Raw genomic sequence first — 17,552 nt, 5'->3', positions numbered from 1 at the left:
TGATCTCCGGTCTTCTTCGGCAATGGCGGGCAGCGGATCTGACTCTGCGCGTCATCCCATGCGGTTGGAGGAGGCTATGGCCCTCCGCATTGCACTCCGCCGCTGCTGGGAGGACTGCGCCCGACCGACGGCGACATTTGTTCGGCGCGAATTCATTGCATCAGCGCAACAGGCGCTCGGATCTGTCGGGGCTGGATCATCGTGGTCCGTTAGCCTTCCCATCTTTGGTCCGTCGGAGTATGAGTGCCATCGGGACTGGTGTGCCTGCCGTGGGAAGGAGAGGACGGGTATGAGGATGAACCGAGGCGGCCAACTCATGAGGAGCCTCCACATCTATGGACCGATCCAAAGCCCTGCTATTGTCACACCTGCTTCAAGTCGGGCTCGTATCACACCTGCGCCTCGACGATATCCCGATCACCACACCCCCAATCAGGACAACGTGCCAAGCTTGCTGGAGGGACCCTGTACCGGAGAAGCCCGCCACCAGGCAATCCAGTCACCACCCTCACAACCCAGTGGGGCAGCCCGTTGCCACCCTCACAACGAAGTGAGGAGGTTTGTCACCAAGGTAGCCGCGCTGAGGAAGTTTTACCGCCGCAGATCCTCTAACGAAGCTTTACAAATTATGAGTTGGATGGAAAATGTTGAGGTACTCAAGATTGGTAGATTGACAAACATTGGTGGCTCATGGTTAAGAGCATTTACAACCGGATTTGGCAGACCCATGCCCCTATATATACGTCCACGAATGAGCACGAACAACCCCTCATATTTGCTGCCGGGCAGCCACAATCATCAAATCCATGCACGTGGATCATATAGCACAAATTCATCGCGGTTCAAAGTTCAACAAAGCAACAAAGCAAAAATAAATCATAGTTCAAGAATTCAAACATGGCAAGATGAAATTTAAGTCCGAGTGTGACGGATCAATTGCCGGACAGATGACCGGACGCCATCCATGCCGCCTCCTCTATCGTTTGCTCCGCCTTCATCTGTACTGCCTTCTCCGACGCCATCTATGCCACATGCCCCGCCTCCATCCATGTCACCTCCTCCGCTGCTGCCATCGTCGCTCTCGCCACCTCATGCTCCCTACGTTCGTTGATCTCCTTCTTCCTCCCGGCGAAACATATCTTTCCTTGCTCATCCAAGAGGCTTCCGTCCGCCAATATTATCCTTGAATCCCCCGTGTCTCGAGCAAGTTGCAACCTCTCCTTCTCGATCTCTATCGGTCCAAAAGCCTGGACCTTCTCGATCTCCCATTTTAGACACCTCTTTCTTTCCCAACTCTATCTTTTCCCTCTCAATTGCCAACTTGTTGTTCACCTTTTTGGTCCCAATTCATCCTCTCTTTTCTTATTGGGGTTCGATGTTCCACCAACTTCAAACACCGGACAATTTTGACCCCCAATTCATATTCTATTTGGTTAGTTTCTTGAATGTCATTGATCATGTACAACATGACATTGTCCTAAAATCATCATGGTTGCAAATAAACTAAATGGTGTATGCAACTAATTGATCATGTCCGACAGAGAATGCAAGGTATTGACCAGAGAGGAGCAAAAAAAATATTGTGTCCTGCTGTGTTATTTCGTAGAACAAGACGTGGGCAGCCTAGGTGTAAACTAGACTTGCTCTTGCAATGTTTGCCGCCTTGAGAAGATCTGGCAGTATTCTCGTTGGTGTAGCAATTTGTACATTGTCTTTGTTGTCTTTGTTTTGACGCAAAAGGTGTTTTTTTGAGTGTTGCTATGCAACGGCGGAGCCCAAACAAATATTTTTCATTACTATGTACTAGTGGCCGCGAATATGTAGCAAAAAAACCATCGCATTATAGGCTATGTCTACAAAAAACTATCACCTTTTTAAAAAAATTCAAAAATCTACAACGAAATTGGTTGGCTGGTCCAAAAAACGCAAATGACCACATTGTTTAAAATTGATTCGGATTATGACAGCTCGGGTCCACTCGTCAGGTTGACCGTTAGGTTGACGATTGGCAGGTTATGACAGATGAGCCCCATTTATTTATAATGGGCAATCAGGTCCCTACAAACAAAAAATAAGCAATCAGGTCCCTGTATTTTTTTTCTATAAAGCAATCGAGTCCCTGTATTTTTTTTAAAAGCAATCCAGTCCCCGCCGGCGAGCTCGTCGCCAGAGCTGACGAAGGTACTCGTGCGCGTTGGCCGGCCTTGCTCCGGCGAACTCAAGGGCGTGTCAGCTGCTGCACACGATGGAGTTGTTGCTCCTCCTTAGAGCTACGACTCCCGTTGTTCCCGGGCACGGCGGCAGGAGCTGCTGGGCGCGGCGCCCCAAGCTCCTGGACCATGGCCGAAGCGCAGCGGCGGCCTGAGCTCCGGGCATGGCCGCCGCGCGGCTCTCAAGCTCCTAGGCATGGCGGCCTGAGCTCTTGTGGGCATGGCTGGCTTCAGCTTACAGCGAGGGCGGCGTACGGAGCACCGGAGATGGTCCGGGCGGCAGCGCTGGTTGCAGAATACGGGACGACGTGGCTCATGAACCCCGGCCGTCGGCCATGGTGGCTTCCGGCGGCGGCCCCCCCGGTCCGGTGCCCTTCGCGAACAGACTCGGGAGAGGGAGGGGAGAGGTCGGGTGCAGAGGAGTTGACCCGTCGGTGTGGTTTTAACTTGTTTTTGTTTTCGTTTTAATGGGCTGGGCGGATGACATGTGGGCCTTAACGGTCAACGTTATTGATCTTAACGGTCAACACTTACGAGTGGGCCTCACGCTATCATAAACCTGGTTAGCACCTAATAGTTTAGTATTTTGGATTTTTTAAAACAGCCAATCAATTTTGTGATAGATTTTTGAAAAATTAAAAAAGGTAGTTTTTTTTATCCATAGCCTATAATGTGATAGTTTTTTGCTATATACTCAAAGGCCCCTGCAGGCTGCAGTTCAGCTGCTTAGAATTAGGCTCATCTTTATTTCTTCACGCACAACACATCAACTGCTTCTCAGCTTCTGTGTTGTGCTTCACTCAACCAGCTGATGCGCCGCAACGGACGGCCTCGAGCCCTCGACGCCGTTCAGCCGTTGCTGACAAGGAGAGGAGGTTAGGAGGAGCTCTGCGTTTGAGCCGGTGGCGACGATTCCCACACCTGTGTGGGGATCAACAACACACCCAATATCACCACTGGCCACTGGCCGATGGTCGCAGGTCGCCGATGCCATTGATTGCTTGAACCCTGGCCGGCCGGCCACCATACCGTGCACAATTTGTCTGAAGTCTCTAATGCTCTAAGCGTTTCCTGTACATCAACTCTGATGTACAGTATGAGTCAAAGTGGTTTTTCTTTTGTTGTTACGTTGTGTGATTTGATCTAGTTGGGATTTTTTTTGGTGATAGCGCTACCATTTTTTCTCTAAGTTGGTTAGTGGTATTTTCTCTCTCAGTTGGTTAGCGGTTGATTGAATTGCGCTATACACATTATGAATTTGTTCTCTCAGCAGCAGTTGCTCATTACAGATTTTCTCTTTTGTCTTTTAGCCCCCCCAAAGCATTTTTTTGTCTAGCTCCGCCACTGTTGATATGCGTACAACGCAAGCCACGTGCCAACTTTTGTACGTTGTGTGAAACAAATAGTTGGATCACATCAATCCTCTGATCTATGTGGTTCATAACAATATCATGGCAAAAACCGTACACATAATTGTCGTACGTGCAGCTATTCCATATTTGTATGAGTTCCCCATATGAAAATGCAAAAGGAAATTCACAGTCCCATGACGAAATGTCGTGCTGACTAGCATTGGCGATTATAAAGCTTGTGAAATAAATAGAACATCGGAGTAGGTCGCGCCATATACCGTGAGGTGAATAAATTTATGTAAAAACATCACCATAATCATACTTTGTCGGCCTTTTTCTACACAACCCCTCTAACATTGTGTCGCAACTCGCAACCACTAGCCATTGACGCCCTACTCTTGTGTAATCTTGACTATGACATCATGTATATACGTGTGTGTTTTTCTTGGATAAAGAAAGACTTTATCGACTGAAATTTCACAAGAAGACATTACGAGAAATTGTCACATGATGACGACGTTACGATTGCAAAGAGTTTCCAACATCCAAACATGATAAGTACATTGATCGGATTGTAAAGAGTTTCCAACATCCAAACTAAAATAAATCTATAAACATCCATTTCTATCTATTTCTGTCACGGCCCGGCTGATTGCCGCGCATGTTGTAGTCGTGGTTGGTAGGAGGACGAGGGCGAGGCCCTCGCTTGCCTATGGTTGGAGAAGGGGGTGAGAAGGGGCGCCGTGGTGCAGGAGCAAGGGAGGAGAGGTTGTAGGATATTCTGCTTGCGTTTATTGATCCAAGGGCTGGCTATATATAGCCTAATTACAAGACCAGACTAAGACACCTATTACAATTGGGTGTTGGCAGGGTAACCTTGTTCGGGACTAAACCTTTCCAACTAATACCCAGACTCCTAATCTAAAAAGACTGTAATTAAACTAGGACATATCTTTAGGCAGGTGCAGGGCCGACCCGTGCAGGTCCCTTACGCCTATAGGGCTGGCCCCATATGACATCTCCCCCTCCATTCTGAAACAGCTCGTCCTCGAGCTGGAAGCTTGGATAATGTTCGCGGAAGGTTGTAACATCCTCCCATGAAGCAGCAGACGCCGGCTGGCCCTCCCAGTGAATGAGCACCTGCTGGATACCAAGGGCAATACGAGCACGCAATGCTTGGACAGGGGTTGGATGTACTCGACCCTGAAACAGAGGTGGAAACATCGGCGGAACTTTCGGCGGTGGGCCATGGTACTTCTTCAGGACCCCGACATGGAAAACATTGTGAATGCGGGCGCGTGGGGGCAGCTCCAAACGGTAAGCAACCGTATCGATTTTAGCGAGGACTTTGAAAGGCCCATAATATTTGGGAGCCAATTTCCCTTTGGCGCCTACTCCAAGGAATGCCGCCGGCCGGTGCTGAAGACGGAGCCAAACCCACTCTCCAACATCAAAAGAAAGGGCCCGATGCTTATCATCATAGTAATGCTTGTACTGTTGTGCTGCCTGAAGGAGACGCTCACGGATGTCATGTAAGAACTGATCGCGGTCGACAATCTGCCATTCCACCGCCTGATTGCGAATCTCGCCCGGCGTATAGTCCCGGAATGAGGGGGGATCCCGTCCATAAACCACCCTGAAAGGCGTGTCCTTCAATGCTGAGTGGTACGAAGTGTTGTAGCAGTACTCCGCCCAAGGCAACCATTGGAGCCACTGCCGTGGGCGATCCCCAGTTATGCAACGGAGGTACATGGTGATGACGCGATTGACGGCCTCAGATTTCCCATCAGACCGCGGATGGAAGGCCGGACTCATGTGCAAGTGTGTCCCTGCGGCGGCAAACAGAGCCTTCCAAAAGCCAGAAGTGAAAACCACATCCCTGTCCGAAACGATGGATGTGGGAAACCCATGAAGTCAGACAATGTTGGAGAAGAAGGCTTTAGCAACAGACTCCGCAATGTACGGATGCGCCGAGGGGATGAAATGCGCATACTTGGAGAAACGGTCCACAACAGTCGTATCACACTTTTGCCGCCCACCTTCGGAAGTGCCTCAATGAAATCCATGGAGATGTCTTCCCAAACACGAGAGGGCACTGTCAAGGGCTGCAATAAGCCGGCTGGATGAAGCTGCTCCGTCTTGTTGCATTGACAAACCTGACAAGCACGAATATACTGCTGAAGTGCTGCCCTTGCTTGCGGCAGATGGAAATCCCGGCGAAGACGATGAAGTGACTTCTGGATACCTTCATGGCCCGCATCATGGGCTGCCGCCAGGACCTCCCCGAGCAGTGGTGACGCGGGTGGCACATAAGCCCGCTGTTGGAAGGTAACAGCACCATCAACGAGAGCCCAAGGCTGTCCTAACTCACCAGATTCTAGTTGTTCCCGGAAAGTGACAAGCGCCGGGTCCATGTGTGCAGCCTGACGGAGAGCTTCAAACAGATCAAAAGAAGGCCCGGATATGGCGAGTGCCTGGCCGGCAGGAGCATCACGGCGAGAAAGAGCATCGGCGACGATGTTTTGGCGACCCAGTTTATATTCCACAGTGAAGTCGAACCCCAACAGTTTGCCCACCCAATGATGTTGTAGAATGGTAGTGAGGCGTTGGTCCAGCAAAAACTTTAGGTTGTAGTGGTCAGTTTTGACGACGAACGCACGTCCCAAAGATAGGGCCGCCAGTGGCGCACGGCGTGCACCAGACCAATGAGCTCCCGCTCATAAGCGGCGAGAGAAGCATGACGCAGAGCGATGGTTTTGCTGAAATAGGCAATGGGGCCGCCACCTTGATGCAGGACTGCCCCGAAACCAGATCCAGATGCATCACACTCCACAATGAATGAAACAGCAAAATCCGGTAGCTGAAGCACAGGGGCTGTGGTAAGAGCTTTCTTGAGGGCTTCAAAGGCAATAGTTGCTGTAGGCGTCCAAAGAAATCCGTCTTTCTTGAGGAGTGCCGTGAGGGGAGCTGCAATGGTGCCAAAATCTCGGATGAACTTGCGGTAGTATCCTGCCAGTCCTAAGAAACCACACACAGCGCGGACGGTGCGCGGAACCGGCCAGTCTACCACGGCAAGAACCTTGTCGCTGTCCATGGCAACACCTGCAGCAGAGATGACGTGTCCCAGATAAGCCATGGTTTCCTCCCCAAAGGAACACCTGGAGCGCTTGAGAAACAGTTGATGTGTGCGCATAGCCTCCAAAACGAGCTTGACATGACGTAGGTGATCCGACCAGGATGAGCTGTAAATCAAGATATCATCGAAGAACAGAAGCACAAACCGACGAAGGTAGGGACGGAGGACGTCGTTCATGAGTGCTTGGAACGTCGCTGGGGCATTTGTCAAACCAAAGGCCATTACTACAAACTCAAAGAGGCCCTCATGTGTGCGGAAGGCCGTCTTGTGGATATCCCCAGGGGCCATCCGAACCTGGTGGTAACCCGACCGGAGATCCAGTTTGGTGAAAAAGCGGGCGCCCTTGAGTTCATCCAGAAGTTCATCGACAACAGGAATTGGAAACTTGTCCTTGATGGTGACAAGGTTGAGACCATGGTAGTCGATACAGAAACGCCAAGTCCCGTCAACCTTTCTGACGAGTAGAACAGGGGATGAAAATGCAGAAGAACTAGGACGGATCAGACCGCGAGCCAACATCTCTGAACATTGGCGCTCTAGTTCATCTTTTTGAATCGTTGGGTAGTGGTAGGGACGGACAGCAACCGGCGGTGTCCCGGGAATAAGATGAATATGATGGTCATGTGCGCGCTGCGGCGGCAGGCCCTGTGGGTCGGCGAAAACATCGGTGAAAGTGGCCACCAGGCTGTCCAGAAGTTCCTTGCCTTCGCACGCGTGTAGGTGGGCAGGACGTCCGAGGGAGCCGAGGCCCGACCACTCCACACGGTGATCCGAGTGCCAAAACGACATCCACTGCGTAGTGAAATCCCAGAGAATTGGCCCAAGAGTTTTGAGGAATCGTGTACCGAGGACGATGTCGAACCCGCCCAATGGAATGGCATGCAGATCAACAACGAAACGCTCCTGGTCAATGGTGATCGCAACCTGCTGAAGGAGTCCCCGACATGTCACCTTATCGCCATTAGCGACCGTGACTCCCAAACGACGATTGGAGGAGAAAGGCAGCCCGATGATGGTGGCCAACTCTTCGTGGATGAAGTTATGAGTGCTGCCTGAATCAAGCAAGGCGACCAAGTCACGGTCCCTGATGCGAAGAGTGACCTGCATTGTGTCGCTGGTGGGAATTCCGGTAACAGCCAAGAGTGAGATTTGTGCTTCCTGGAAATCCTCAAACTGCTCCTCTTCGGCGTCGGCGGATTGAATATAGAACAGTCGTTTGCAGCGATGGCCCCGCGCGAACTTCTCGTCACAATTGAAGCAAAGACCCTTAGCGTGCCGTTCATCCATCTCGGTGGGCATGAGTCTTTTAAAGACGAGCGCGGGCGTGGGGTTGGAGGAGTCCGGCAAGGCCGGAGTAGGTGCAGCCATGGGGCGGAGTGGACGGCTGGGCCGGCCCGGAGTGGTCGCGGTGCTGGTGACAGTATTGAGGTGCTCAAAGGAGATTGCTAAGTCCATAGCTGCGTCCAAAGTCGCCAGTTTCAGCATCTCGACCTGAGTTTTCATAGGCTCGCCCAAGTTGTTGGTGAAGATATCCCGCTCATCGTCGTCAGCAATGGGGCGCACCCGAGAGAGATTCTCTAGAAAGCGCTTGGAGTATTCTGCCACGATGCCGGAGCGGCAGGTGGAGATCAGCTCGCCAAAGGGGTTGGCGCGGGTCGGCGGTCCGAAGTGGTTGGCGATCAGTTTTTGAAACTCGGTCCAGGATGGCCGCTGGCCCAGCTTAGTCTTGAGGTGGCCATACCATAATGCGGCGACATCGGTGAGGTGGTATGAGGCGAGCCAAGTCTTATCCGACTCCGGCGTTCGCTGCCCGAGGAAGAAGATATTGCAACGTGTCAGCCACGATCGTGGATCGCTGGCCCCGTCAAAGAGGGGAAAATCAATCTTGTAGAGGCGCGGAGCCCTATCCCCTGGATCGGCCGGGGCCCCGGTGTGGGATGGCGCATCTGGGGGCCTCAGGAGCCCGGTACCACCCAATTGAGGCGTGCCCTTGCCTTCCAGCCGAAGGAGGGCCAGGTTCTATGCGCGCTGCTGCTGTGACGTGTCCGCCAGCTGGTCCTGGAGGGTTTTGAGTGTCGCGGCGATGGACTGGAGGGTGGCGCGGTCCTCAGCGCGCTCTGTCCGAGCAGTGTGGTTCTCCTCCAAGAGGCTGTTCAAAGTGGCGACCACGGCCTCATGATCCTCGTGCTGTTTGGTCGCGAGGTCTGCTAGGGTTTGCGGTAGAGGCGCCGGCGGCGGTGGCGGAGACATGGCCGCTGGGATCGACGAGGAAGCTGATACCGAGTTGTCACGGCCCGGCTGATTGCCGCGCAGGTTGTAGTCGTGGTTGGTAGGAGGACGGGGGCGAGGCCCTCGCTTGCCTATGGTTGGAGAAGGGGGTGAGGAGGGGCGCCGTGGCGCAGGAGCAAGGGAGGAGAGGTTGTAGGATATTCTTCTTGCGTTTATTGATCCAAGGGCTGGCTATATATAGCCTAATTACAAGACCAGACTAAGACTCCTATTAAAATTGGGTGTTGGCAGGGTAACCTTGTTCGGGACTAAACCTTTCCAACTAATACCCAGACTCCTAATCTAAAAAGACTGTAATTAAACTAGGACATATCTTTAGGCAAGTGCAGGGCCGGCCGTGCAGGTCCCTTACGCCTATAGGGCTGGCCCCACATGACAATTTCTCTAGCAAGTATTTTTGGACGAAAGGAGTATGTAATAAATGGCTCAAACAAGTAATGCAGGCTGTTGGCACTCGAGAAACAACATACACGGACAAAGGAACCAGCAGTTTTGCTGCACTGCTGGGCAGAGGCAGAGCTATCACAGCCCCCGGGAAGACCACCGGGCAGAGAGGTCTTTCCTGTTCATCGGCTAGTGTCAAATTAAGAATTGATGGCTACTACTCGCCATGCATATCGAAACAGAAGTTGTCGACAGGAACCAGGGGCATCTGACCAAAGACGTCCTGCAACCTGCACAACTGGTAGGTGATTTGGGAGCCAACACGGTAGCTAGGCACCGACGAAGATCGTAGGCGGCATCGGGAAGACGAATGGCTACTGGAGCTGCAGGTCGGGCGCGGAGATGTTGGGCATTGGCTGGATCCTCAGGACTTCGCCAAAGCACTGGCACACATGGTCCTGGCACAAGATCGTGCCACATGTGGAGCAGAAGAGCACTGCGTCCACGTCGCAGCCGTCACCTTGACATCCGGCGTACGGCAGTCGGCGGGGGAATGGTGCCATTCTTCGGCCATTCCCCCCGCCTCCTCTGCCTCCATCACCGCCTCCAGATCCAGGGGCTCCTCCCCCTCCGTCACCGCCTCCAGGTCTAGGGGCTCCTCCCCCACCGCCGCCTGGTCCTCCCCCTCCGCCACCGCCTCCAGGTCCCGGGGCTCCGCCAGCACCGCCAGGGCTTCCTCCGCCGCGACATGGTCCAGCTCCTCCTGCGCCTCCCACGCCATCCCCGGTTACTCCCCTGTCCAAGTCCAAGGATCTTGTTAATTAGAAACACACGGGTTGACGGCGTGCGGCAGCATTACTACCAATATACTCCTGATTACTACTGTACAACTTACACACGAACGGCGGTGCGACGTCGCCGCTGCCCTTCTCCGCCAGCTTCAAGATGGACGGCGGGTTCGGAGCCTCCTCCTCGTGCTTCAAGACAGTGTGCGCGACGCTTGGGCTGGTCTTCCTCTCGGGCTTCAGCGCCGCGTCCCGGCTCATCTTGTTCTCCTGCTTGAGGGACTGTTAGTCCTAGAGCGATAGAGAGAGACTCGAGAGTGTTTTTGTGCTGCGTTCTGTCTGCAGCGTTTTCTCTGACGTTCTTATTAATAAGCAAACTGAAAACAACAGAAAGGAGGGATCATGCCCGAGCTATCCGGCCGCGCCATCCCACGACCAGCTCGCCATGCCCTCGATGCCGCCATGCACGCCTGGTTCGTGCCATCCCACGAAACATGCATGGCCGCCTAGTCTACCTAGCTACTAAGGAACTGGTCAAGGCACGAACACCCTCATGCACGTTCCGTTTTGTTCTCTAAGTCTGAAACTGAACTGAAAGTGTAACAGCGACAGGATTACAATGTCAACAATTCTCCCCTTAATCCTGGCGCCCAGAAGAAACCTCCATGACACCGAGCTTCAGTCGCATATCCAGGAACTTGACGCGGCCCAGTGCCTTGGTTAGAATGTCAGCAAGTTGGCCATCCGTGCTGACGTGCTCGATGTCCACCTTGCCTTCCTCAATGCATTCACGAATGTAGTGAAATCGAAGATCGATATGCTTGCTCCGTTCGTGGTGCACTGGGTTCTTTGCCAGCTCAACCGCAGACCTGTTGTCCACCAACAGCTTCACCGTCTCTGGTGGTCGTCCAAGCAGCTCGCCCAAAAGCCTGCTCAGCCAAACAGCCTGGCACGCCGCTTTGCAGGCTGCAATGTACTCAGCTTCGCAAGATGAGAGGGCAACCACAGCTTGCTTCTGAGAAGTCCATGTGATGATGCTGGAGTCGAGGAAGAAAACCACTCCAGTTGTGCTCTTTCTGTCGTCGACATCCCCAGCGAGATCACTGTCACTGAATGCCACCAGTTTGGGTTTGCCACCGGAGCTCTCCTTGTACCTGCAGCCATAGCCAATTGTGCCCTTGACGTAGCGCAGAATTTGCTTCACCGCCGCCCAGTGCGACGTTGTGGGTGCCTGCATGTACCCGCTCACCATCCCGACAGCGTGAGTGATGTCAGGACGGGTATTGCACAGGTAACGCAGACTGCCAACGATGCTCCGGTAGTCTGTCACGTCCACCGCATCTCCGGCTCCTCCCTTGCACAGCTTGAGCCGGTTCTCCATCGGCGTGTGGCAGGAGTTGCAGTCTGTCATCCCTGCCGCTTCCAGAATCTTGCGGGCATATGCGCTCTGGCAGATGGAGATCGTGCCCGCCTCTTGCTTGACTTCGACACCCAGGTAGTAACTCAGGAGGCCGAGGTCGCTCATCGCAAACAGACTGTGCATCTGTCGCTTAAACATGGCGATGTCGTTGTCGTCCGTGCCCGTGATGATCAGGTCGTCCACATAGACGTCAACGAGCAGCGTCGACTTGCCCGTGGTCCTCCTTAACACGACATGCTTCAGGGGGCTCCGCTCGAACCCGAGTGATGCCAGGGAGGCATCCAGCTTGGCGTACCATGCCCGTGGTGCTTGATGGAGTCCGTACAGGGCCTTGTGCAGCCGGAGCACCTTGTGCTCCTCGCCGGGGACGATGTAGCCGGGCGGTTGGTGCACGTAGACCTCCTCCTTGAGATCGCCGTTGAGAAACGCCGATTTGATGTCCATGTGGTGAACTTGCCACCCACAGTGAGCGGCGAGCGCGAGCAGCAACCGCACGGTCCCCATGCGCACTACCGGCGCAAAGACCTCGTCGAAGTCCACTCCTTGGCGTTGCGCGTAGCCCTTTGCGACAAGTCGCGCCTTGTGCTTGAGCACATGACCTGCAACATCCTTTTTTACCTTGAAGACCCACTTCAGCCCAATGGCCTTGTGGACGGAAGGGAGCGTGGCGAGCTCCCATGTTTCATTGCTTTGGATGGAAGAGAGCTCCGTGTCCATGGCCTCCTTCCAGCTCACCTCGTTCAGAGCCACATCTACAGATGCAGGCTCCTCCGCGGCAACCAGGCACAAGTCGTGGTCGAACTCCTCTGCATCGGCCTTCATGACGTAGTCGTTGTAGATGGGGTTGGGCTTGACGATGCCGTCACGCGCTCTCGTGATCATCGGGTGCTGCGGCCTTGGTGGGGTCGGTGAGGCCGCCCTCGTGACCGTTCCAGCAGATGCTGACGAGGATGCAGCAGTAGTCCATGGCGTACTCCAGTCCGTGGCAGGACTTGGTGGCGGCGAGCAGCTGCTTCGTGCCGTGGCCTCCTGCCTGACAGGGATTTGGGCTGGTGTACTTTGCCCGGCGGATAGGTCAGCTGCCGTGGCTGCCGGGTGCGTGAAGACCTCGACGTGGAACGGCACCGCGTCCACCGCCTCTCCGGTCTTGTCCCAATCCCACCGGGCGCCTTCATCGAACACGACGTCCCGCGAGACGTGCACGCAGTTCTTGACAGGGTCGTAGACGCGGTACGCCGCCGAGCCCGGCTCGTACCCGAACAACACCATGGGAATGTTGCGATCCTCCAGCTTTGCCAGGTTCGGCTTTGTGACCTTGACATGAGCTACACATCCAAACACACGCAGGTGATTCACATCAGGCTTGTAGCCGTGCCATACCTCGAAAGGAGTCTGCCCATCGACACTTTTCGTGGGCGATCGGTTCAGCAAATACACCGCGGTGGACACCACTTCTCCCCAAAACTTTGCAGGCACCTCCATCGCCTTCATCAGGCTGCGCGCGGTGGAGACGATCGTCTGATTGCGGCGTTCCACAACGCCGTTCTGTTGTGGAGAATATGGCACCGTCAGTTGGCGCCCGATCCCCTCGTCGGCGCAGTACGCGGCAAAGGTGGCCATGGTGAACTCCCCACCGTGGTCCCTCCGGAGCAGACGCAGCCTGTGCCCGGTCTCCACTTCTGCTCCTGCCTTGAACCTCTTGATCGCCTCCGCTGCCTGATCCTTGGACCGAAGCAGAGTGAGCCACATGTACCGGCTCTTGTCGTCGACCAGCAGCAAGAAGTAGCACTTCCCTGCGGGGTGTTGCCGGCGATATGGGGCCGCACAGGTCGCCGTGCACCAGGTCGAGCAGTCCCTCCGCCCGCCGCTTCGCCTGCAGCGGGAACGATGCGCGGCGCTGCTTCCCAACCAAACAGCCGTCGCAAAGTTGCTCGACGTGCTCGATCCGGGGCAGCCCCCGTACCATGCCGAGACGCGCAAGCTTCCTGAGCGCGTCGAAGTTTCAGGTGGCCGTATCGTGCATGCCACCTCCAAGAGTCGTCAGTGTGCACCGCTGCGAGGCACACCGGCTTGGCGATGTCGAGGGCGACGACGTACAGGCGATTGCGCGCCCGCGGCACCCTTGCGAGGAGCAGTTGCTGTCAGTCGAACAGCTTCAGAGTGCCGTTGCGGATGTCGACGTGGCAGCCGTTCTCGTCGAGTTGTCCCAAGCTCACGATGTTGCTGCGGAGGCGAGGAATGTAGTACGCATCAGAGAGCGCATGATGATCGCCGTTGTCGCAGGCGAACAGGATCGTTCCTCTCCCCTTGATCTCGACGACCGACCCGTCGCCAAACTTCACCGTGCCGCCAACGCTGGTGTCCAGATCGGCGAAAACATCGCGCCGCCCGGTCATGTGGTTGCTGGCGCCGGTGTCGAGGTACCAGGTGTCATCGTCGTGGTCTGCAGCTGTGAGGAGGACGTGTTCCTCCACGAGATCAACGCGTGTGCCCACGTACTTGCCAGGGCCGGCGATGGTGGCCATCATGAGTGCCGGCCCGTCGTCGTCGCTGAGGTTGCACGCGCGCGCCAGGTGGAGCGCGGGCTTGTCTTCCTCCGCCACGGCCAGGTGTGCCTGCGGCTGCTGCTGCTTGCATTCGTGACGAGGCTCCGGGCAGTCCCGGGATATGTGTCCTGCATATTTATTGCAATTGTAACACTTAATCCCGGACATGTCTCGCTTGCCGTTTCCGCCGTTGGAGCTGCGTCGATCGTTGGCACGATGCTCCTACTTGCCGCGGCCATTGCCCTTGCCGCTGCCGCTGTTGGAGCTGGATCCCTGTCCCTGCTCCTTCTTCTTCCCACGGGCCAACCACTGCTCCTCTGTGAGCAGCAGCTGGGAGCCCGTTGCATCCGCGGTGCCGATCGAGCACCTCTCAGCCGACGAGCGCAGCCGACCGATCAACTCCTCGACGGACATGCCGTTGAGATCGAGGAGGGTCTCGATCGAGCAGGCGATCTGCGCATACTGAGCAGGTACTTCGCGCAGAAATTTCTGAACAATTTTTACCTCATCCACCACGTCCCAGAGAGATCGCAGGTTGTTGGCGAGGTTGGTGATGCGCATCCCGAACGCGTCCAGCGTCTCGCCTTCCTTGAAGGCGATCTGCTCGAACTCCTTCCTTACCCACTGCGCCGTGGCTTGCCGTGCACGGCGCACGCCCATGCGCATCAGCTTGATCGCCTCCCACGCGTCCGCCGCCGTATCCTTCACCGCGAGGACCGGTACCATCTCCGAAGGCACCGCACGTAGCAGCGCTGAGAGAGCCGCCATGTCCTCGCGGTCGCCCGGCTCGCCCATGCCGGACACCGCCTCCCACAAGCCTTGGGCGCGCAGGTTGATTTTCATCACCAGTGCCCATTCGATGTAGTTCGTGGCCGTGAGGGTGGGGTAGACGATGTTGCTGCCGAAGTTCGTGCGCTCCTGCACGACGCGCTCGCGGACGACGACCTCGTTGCCGCCCCGCCTGATGACGCTCCGCCCACGGCTGCGCTCCCGCGGCGGTGACCTCCTCGCCGCCAGTGGCGGAGCTAGCGTTTGACAACAAGGTGGTCCGCCTAAATTTTTTTTTGCGACAAACTTGACATGTGAATGTTGTACAAACACACTAAAATAGATCGATATGGTCTTACAAACAGAGTAAAATTCTCACTCTAATTATCAATACACCATAAAAATAGATCAACATGATCTTACAATATGATATAATTAAACAAAAAATAATGTGTAAGTTTAATTTGTTCGTGTACTGGATAGTGTATAGGACAACAAAGAAGAAACCCTATATTAAAATTTGGGAATGGGGGCCAATGGGCTGGTACCTCAAATCGTGCAAGAGGGCAACCACCGGAAATACTAGAGTGCAGGTTGGGTGTTTGGGCGGCTGACGTCGGCTTGCAGCGGCCGGGGCAGGGACGCAAGTCCGCAATCGGCCGGAGGGGCAGAGGCGCGATGGGCGTGTCTGGCTCCGAGCGCCGGTTGCGCTGTACTGGATGGTGAGCCAACGAAGCAGGATTGGCACCGCAGAAGGGGGAGGAGCGGCGAATGGCGGCGCTGCGGTGGCGATGCGGGAGGGGCCCGCCGGAGGGAGCATCCCAGCGAGCACTGGATGCAGATGGGGAATCAGGACGGCTGGTCTCTGCTTGATTGCGGTGGCTGCGTGCGTGCTTGCGTTATTGGGCTTCTTGCTTCTCTCTGGCCCATCTCTAGTTGCATAGGTATACAGGGCTGGTGCAAAATCCCAGGGTGGGCCGCGGCCCACCCTGGCCACCCTGTAGATCCGCCCCTGCTCGCCGCTGTTCCTCCTCCCGCGCCGCCTCCCGCCGCGTCCGGAGGCGTCGCCGGCGTACGTCCATCGTCGTCGTTGGACATGGCCGGCAAGATCGAAGAGGGCTCTGATGCCAGTGTTAGTCGTAGAGCGACAGAGAGAGACTCGAGAGTGTTTTTGTGCTGCGTTCTGTCTGCAGTGTTTTCTCTAACGTTCTTATTAATAAGCAAACTGAAAACAACAGAAAGGAGGGATCATGCCCGAGCTATCCGGCCGCGCCATCCCATGACCAGCTCGCCATGCCCTCGATGCCGCCATGCACGCCTGGTTCGTGCCATCCCACGAAACATGCATGACCGCCTAGTCTACCTAGCTACTAAGGAACCGGTCAAGGCACGAACACCCTCATGCACTTGCCGTTTTATTCTCTAAGTCTGAAACTGAACTGAAAGTGTAACAGCGACAGGATTACAATGTCAACAGGGACGTGGCGGCCCTGCCCATCTTCCCCTGAATCGGGGCTGTCACGAACCCGCCGCTATTCCCCAGGATCGCTGACGCCTCATCGTCTCTGACAAATAAACAGGCTCATCGTCGTCTTCTTCGTGTACAACTGTCGATCTAAGATGGGAGCGATATCGATTGGGAGTTTAGTAGTGAAGGTGAATGACTCCGTACCTTGCGACGCGAGGCGCGAGGCGAGCCGACGCGGCGGCGCCGCGCGGCGGGGAGACGAACCCGACCTTGGACGGGGGCCCCATATGCCCGAATCGGCGGCCCGACGAGGAGTCGCCGCGCGGTGGGGAGGCGACCCTTGTGGTGGCGCCGAGGTAGTAGGCGGCGGTTGGCATGGGTGGTTCTACGGGTAGGGTTTTCCGATTTGGTATTCCGGTGGAGGCAGCAGGCGAGTTGTTTCCAAGGTGGGAAAGGCGAGAGGAAGGAAAGGAGGGAGGGGGGGCGGCTCGGTGGTTGCTTTTGTTGCGAGACTAGTGAAACGGGCCCATTTGTGAACCCAGTACACCAATTGGCTTTGGGCCGTTGGATACCAAATCAAGGGATAAACTTGGCTAATCTTTCTAAGAAAATGATAAATTTGGCTGGAAGACGAGTTGACGGCGCATTTGTAAAAAAAGGCCAGACATTTGTTCACAATAAACCAGCAGTGCATTGCACCGGTCTAGAACATTTGCAGTAATACCATCTACATCCAAACTTGACAAATCCGGCCCTTATACACCCGCGGACAGCCTCTCATATGTTGTGCGTGGCAGCTGCACATCTCAAATTTGAAATCTGAAATCCATGCAATTCATGCGCGTCCATCATGGATCACAAATCAATTACAATTTAACAGTAAATACAACAAAGCAAAATAAATTATAGTTCAAGAGTTCGGACATGCCAAAATGAAGTTAAAGCCCGAGTGTGATAGATCACTCGCTGGCCAGTCACACGTCGGAAGCCATCCATGCGTCCTGCTCCATGGCCAGCCTTGCCTCCTCCTCTGCGATCATCCTTTCCTCCTCCTCAGTGGCTATCCTTGCCACTTGCTCCGTGGCCATCCTTGCCTCCTAGTACCTACGCTCATTGATCTCCTTCATTCCCACAAGCCATTTCTTTGCATGCTCATTCAAGGTGCTTTCATCCATCAACATTATCTTGGCATTC

The sequence above is a fragment of the Triticum aestivum genome, chromosome 1B, assembly GCF_018294505.1.
Source record: "Triticum aestivum cultivar Chinese Spring chromosome 1B, IWGSC CS RefSeq v2.1, whole genome shotgun sequence".
NCBI lineage: Eukaryota > Viridiplantae > Streptophyta > Magnoliopsida > Poales > Poaceae > Triticum > Triticum aestivum.
The sequence above is the reverse complement of the archived record's forward strand: the minus strand, read 5'-3'. Positions refer to the sequence as shown.